Below are 6,342 nucleotides of genomic sequence, written 5' to 3' on the forward strand. Positions count from 1 at the left end.
TGTGTGTCACTTCATCAGTTTCGTCTGTCCCCGGCCCAGGAGAGAGGGGTGAGCTGCTAGTTGGGGGAAAGAGAGGTAGAGATGGAGGGGAGGGGCTGACCGGCGGCAGCGAGGTAGTCTCCGCGCACTGATTTCCTGAAAAAAATTCAGCCGGTTTGGATCTGTTAGTTGACACGGTTGAGGTCTGTGTTGGGTGTGGTTTGTGTGGAGAGCAGGGGTTTCAGGAAATCGGTAGGGAGCTGTTCTGTACACGGTCTGCTTGCATGTAGGGTAGCCAGCTCTGTGTGTTCTCATCGATTTAAGTCAAGTGCTATGCTAGAATTGGACATGTTTGTATGCTTTTCTGAATTTAAACCGTAACCAGATGCTTAAGGTGGTCAGGTTTCCCAACCTAGTTTTCTTGATGTGGTCAGGCTTTTAAAAAAGCATTTGGGGTATTAGTTAGTTGAGCTCTAGCTTTTTCAGAAGACCACTACCGGTGAATGGTTACAGAATTTTGCATGTCATTATACACTACTTTTTTTTTCTTTGATACCACTGTTTGTGCTACTAAAATCTATATTTCCTCTTAGGATAGCAAAATTTGCATGTATATACTTATATTTGCTTTTGCTGAGTGATGCTGTGTTTACGAGAGCATGTCATAACAAAATTTGTGTTTGAGGTCAGAATTATATCTTCGTGTGATATTCTCTGTCATCCACTTCTTCATTGTGTTGCACAGATCCATATCTGCTTTTCTGCCTATTCTTCATAAATTTTATTTTAGACAATCATGGAGGCCCTCACCCGCTCCATTTATATAAATGAAACCAACTTCGCACACAACAATCTTCTCTTCATAAAATGTACTCCCTCTGTAAACTAATATAAGATCGTTTAGATCACTAAAGATCACTAAAGCAGTAATCTAAATGATATTATATTAGTTTACTGATGGAGTATTAGATTACCAATCAATGAGGCAAGCTACCTCTGGCTCTGCAACCTTTTTCTCTTCCGAATTTCTGTAGCTATTTTGTTACCCCTAATTATCTATACTGATTCATAGCTAAAGTGAGTGGTTAGTTTTGTACTAACATGACAGCCCATCAGTATTTCTTGCCAGTCTTCAGTTTACATTTTAGCCCCATGGTATGTATCTTTTTTCTTCAGTTTGTCTATTTTTCTCAGTTTGTTATCAGTCTTTTTCAGTCAATCTTTAGTTTCCTTTTTTAGCTCCCTTGCCTATACAGTTTCTTTTCATTTAGTAAGTGTTCAGTTGTTGAATTTTACTTGTGCATTTGATTTTCAGTCTCATGTTTCATTATTCATTCTTCAGTTAGTGAGATCTTTTTCCCATGGCTCTTGTAGTTAGGACTTAGGACAATGACCTCTTATTTTCAGAATTTTACGTGTAGCATTATTCAGTTTGTTTTTCTTTTATGCAGTTACTTTTATTTAGTTAATGTTCAGTCCTTTATGCTCATTGTTCATTAAGTCAACATATCTATGGAATTTTTCTAATTTTCTATATTCAGTTTTAATTTAGTTTCCCTTATCTTCTTCAGTACTCCCTCCGTCCCGAAAAGCTTGTCTTAGATTTATCTAGATATGGATGCATCTACTATACACTCCCTCTGTTTGGGACGGAGGTAATATATCAGTTAATCTTCAGTTTTCAGGCTATAAACAAGAGTGCCATCACTCACTTTATTTCTTCTTTACTTAGTTCTCTTCAGTTTGCTCATTCTTGTTTAGTATTTCTCTCAGCCCCTTATTTCCTCTTCAGCCAATTTGTCTATTTTTTTGTTCTTTCATTCACTCAGTTTTAGATTTTCAGTGCACAGATACAAGGCTATGTTTTTGCCTTTTGGAGCAGAACCCCACATGCTTTTATCTCATTTTTTTCTCCTTTCCCCAGGCTAGGGGTATCATCCAACCTTTCTCTGAAAGATTAAAATAATCTAACTAATTTCACTCTGTAGAATTTTTTTCAGACTCTAGGTTTTGGAAGGGTAGGTAGCTCTGGTTGTATTATGTTGATGCATGCCTCTAATTTAAACATGAGTGGTGTATCTAATTTAAAAATGGTTCTGGCTGTCCATTTTGTCAGTTTTTTTATTCTGTCTTTGGTTGGGTATCATTTCTTCTTCAGTATTTCATTCTTCTTCAGTATTCAGTCCTCCATTTTTTTCCTGAGTATTCTTTTGTATGTCTATGGGATAGAATGCAACAAGTAGTCATACGAGACTATCTTTGGTTTGATTTACTTTTTTCAGTTTATCCTTGTTACTGTTAAGTTTGCGGTGCTTCAATTTCTACGGTTTAGCCTTTAACTTTAGTTAGTTCAGTTCTCTCAGTCGTGTTTTGTCGTCTATCTGATGAGATTATCATCATCAGCTTTGGTTGGTTCAGTTATCATTTATTTTTTCAGTTATTCATTATTCCTTAGTATTACATTTTTTCCCATTCTTTGAGCTTACATCATTGTTCGATCTCTCAGCCTCCACAGTTTTCTTCAGTACAATTTTCAGTACTTATCATCTACGTACCATTTTTCCAGTTTCTGCTGTCTTCAATCTCGCAAGTTTCTTCTTCATTTTGTTTCTTCATTATATATTTCTTCAATCTAGTTTTCAAGTCTTCCTTTATCACTTTTCATTCTAATCCTTCTGTTTTGGGTCTCGCTATTTTCTGTCCTTTTTCATTGTCTTTCGCCATTCTTCCCTTGTCAATCCGTGCTGGTGTCGTATGGACTTTGTGCAGAGAAACAAGTGAGCAACACCCTCTGTTTTATCTCGTCTACAACATTTTTTTCATTTATTTAGATGCCTTTTTTAGTTCTGCTCTTGTGTTGATTACCATTTAACTTCTAACTGGTTTGGTGTCTGCAGAAAATCGACAGGTACATTGCTTTTGAGCTCAACACCCGAGGGTGGTTGCATTGGCGATGGGTGACGGGCACAACACAAATTCAGGCATATGACGCTACACCAATGTATTACCGTTTTAAGGCTAACCTCAAGACAGGAATAGCGGTGCTCTTTAGTACTCCCTCTGTCCCAAAATAACTGTCTCAAATCTTAGTACAAATGTGTATTAAAGTTAGTACAAAGTTGAGACACTTATTTTGGGACGGAGGGAGTATTCATCTAAGCATGATGGTTGTACTGTCGAATTCCATGTCTTCAGTTTAGTCGGTTTGGGACATCAAGTTATTATTCAAAGAGTTATGTGTCACCAGTTACTTTGCGTGGGACACCATTTTTTGTGTTTCATGAATATGTGTACATTTTGTATAAGTTGTCAAATAGACAAGACAGCCATTTGTGAACGGATATACATGATGCACTGGGTTTTTGGTCAAATTTATATTTTTTATTTGGGACTTGCTGTCCATCGGAAGAAAGCAAAACATTTTATAGTATTTGAGAAAGCAAGACATTTTTTTAATAAGTGTAGAGATGTCCTGTATGATTTTTTCCATGAAGACACTAGGACCAGTCAAAAAAGAATCAGCTTGTAACGACGAAAAGGGCAGACCAAACCCAAAACCCTTTCGGGTTGAAAAGATCCTTTATTTTTTGATGAGTTGTTTCGGATTGAAAAGATCCGTTAGTGTCTCCCCTCCACTGGGCTAGTAGAGTGGTAAATAAATCGAATAAGGCTTGAACTACACATGGCTGAATCTGACGGGACAAAATTTTGACCGAGACTAAAGTCAAATTCAGTCGATTGATTAAATAGCTAGTCCCTATTTTATTAATTCGTTCGTAGAAACTTAGCCACAAAAGTAGGCAACAAACACTTAAATAGGCAAAAACAAGTGGAGCGAATGAGATTATCATAATCCATCATTACTGAACGTAGCCTTGGTCTTTTCTGTGGCAAATCACGCTTTGCTGATTTTCCAACAAGCTTGAGATGGGAAACCTGCAAGATCACGAGGTGCTTGCAAACTCGGTTTGATATCCCTTGGTTTCTGTTATATAAGTTTGTTGGATAAATAAAAACGTAAGCCGTCTTAGCTCAGTTGGTAGAGCGCATGGCTTTTAACCATGTGGTCGTGGGTTCGAATCCCACAGACGGCGAATGATTTTTTCTGTGCATTTTGGTTAAGGCGTTCTTATTTTCTTTTGTGCTTTTGTTACATTACACTATACACATTTTAAAGTGACGAAAACGTTTTTAATGAACAGGTAGTACAAACGTGTTGCATTTTGATTCATCTTATGAAATCAGATGTGTCCAAATTTAATTACTACTCTCTCCGTGTCTTTTTAGTTTGCATATGATCAAATTCAAGCTTTGTAAAGCTTGACTAATTTTATACTTCCTTCGTCCGAAAATACTTATTTTAGAAATTGATAAAAATGAATGTATCTATAACTAAAATAAGTCTAAGTACAATCATTTCTATGATAAGTATTTTTGGACGGAGGGAGTAGTAAAAACCACCAACATTCATAATATGAAATCAAATCTCATCAGATGCTTCATGAAATGTATTTTCATACTATATAATTTTAGTATTATATATGCTCATTTTTCTATATAAATTTGGTCAAATTTTGCGTAATTTGACTTTAAACAGATATTATATACGGAGTGAAAAGAAACGGAGGGAGTACTTGCACCACGATCCTGTTGGTCTTGTGAGATCAAATGTGTTCTGTGTTCAAGATCAATTTTTGCTAGGGGAATTGTGATGGGATTTGCCTGCCGTAGCTTCCTCTCGTTTGCTCTTCTAGTCTTAGACGGCCAGTGCAAGTTTCCTTCAAACTTCACCGGTGAGTTCGTGAATTCGTCCTCTCTCTATCTGTTGCGCTGGCGGTCGGTGATAGGGAGGAGAATCCCGGTGCCTCTGTTTTGGTTCATAGTTTAGGTTATGTCATTTTAGTCCTTGTAGGTGTGGTGCTCGAGCAGATGACGTCGCTTCTTCTTCTAATTTGTCTTTCGAGGTTGATCCTTCTCGAATTCTCCGTTTCGACTTAGTTAATGGAGCTCTGACGTAGATTCGCGTTGTCTTCTTGGGACAGTGAGGTTAAGGTTTCTCATCATATGGCGAGATCTGGTGGCAGATGTTTCAAATCTATGCAAGGGTTCAAATGCGATGGCTGCGGCTTCAGGGCGCTGGTCCTTAGGGACATGTGCACGAAGACTTCTGCCATCGACAAAGGTCAAGCCGGCTCCGATAAAGAAACAACGACAGTGATGCGTTGACGACTCATTCTGGCAGTAATAGTGGTTGTTTGCTGTTCTCGAAATCTGAATGCATTTTTATTATATTTAAGATGCTTTATACTCCCGATGAATTTTTATAATAGATACAACCTTTCCAAATAAATGTGTTCAAGCTTAATTAGAACTTGCAGCACAACCAGATAGTTTTTCTGAAACTTTCATGGCAATTCTCTCAAATAATAAATGCCCCTATATATACGCACATCAAATTGCACATGCCCTTTTCTCGTCGGCGGGGAACGACCACCAGTGAGCGTTGTCGCCCTAACAAACCCGCTTCGCCCGCACCTTGGTCAAGCCTGTCATCGTGACCTCCACCGCCGGACCCACCACCACACCGCACCACCACTAGCATCTGAAGCCATCGAAGATGGCCAACCAACGCCGCCCACGCCAGACCACAACCCTGAGCAAGCTCTGCCCCACAGCACCACTGTCGGCCCTTCCGTACCACGGGTGTGACGCCCGGGTAATTAAGCTACAGTAATCCCCGCTAATGATGCCACGTCACCTCGGTTACTGTGGATAAACTCGCGTTAGTTCGGAACCTAGTTCGAATTTCAAATTCAAAATCGAGCAAACAATAAAAGTTTTCAAATATTAAAATTTAAATGTTCGGAGTGAACCAAATAATACATAGGTAATTATGGTGCAGAAACCAAACTTTGATAAAATGTTTAAAGGCCCTAAAACAATTAAAACAATAGTGAAAACAATTAAACAAATGCCTATTGAATTTATAAAATGCTAACACTATTTTATTATGGGTTAAGAATTAATCTCGTAGTAGTTTATTGGTAAATACAAATTAGGCACTAGTGGTAATTTTATAAAACTGAAAATAAAAGAAACTGCAAAATAAATAAAAGAAAGAAAATACAAAAGAGAAACAAAAAAAAAAGAAAACAAAAGGAGGAGAAGCCCCCCCTGCTGGACCGCGGCCCAGCTGGCCATCGGGCCAACCAGGCCGGCCCAGGTCGGCCCCCCACTCCTTTCCCTTATCCACTCCTCCTCCCCACTCGTCCCACCGACACCCCCCACTCCACCCACTCGCCTCCCTCCTCTCTCCCGATCTGGATCGGGATCCAGAGGAGACCGTCGCCGCCAGGCCTCGTC

At 38.9% G+C, this 6,342-nt stretch overlaps 1 long non-coding RNA gene and 1 other non-coding gene across 2 annotated transcripts; both read left to right on the forward strand.

Annotated features, from left to right (window-relative positions):
* Window positions 1–76: 76 nt before the first annotated feature.
* On the forward strand, window positions 77–3,320 carry LOC119355238. The gene is made up of 2 exons (XR_005171517.1): window positions 77–2,756; window positions 2,877–3,320. It is a non-coding gene; the product is annotated as an uncharacterized LOC119355238 (long non-coding RNA).
* A 680-nt stretch (window positions 3,321–4,000) lies between these two features.
* TRNAK-UUU lies at window positions 4,001–4,073 on the forward strand. Its single transcript has one exon. It is a non-coding gene; the product is annotated as a tRNA-Lys (tRNA).
* Window positions 4,074–6,342: the final 2,269 nt, after the last annotated feature.

Source organism: Triticum dicoccoides, chromosome 2A, assembly GCF_002162155.2.
Source record: "Triticum dicoccoides isolate Atlit2015 ecotype Zavitan chromosome 2A, WEW_v2.0, whole genome shotgun sequence".
In the NCBI taxonomy this organism is placed as follows: domain Eukaryota; kingdom Viridiplantae; phylum Streptophyta; class Magnoliopsida; order Poales; family Poaceae; genus Triticum; species Triticum dicoccoides.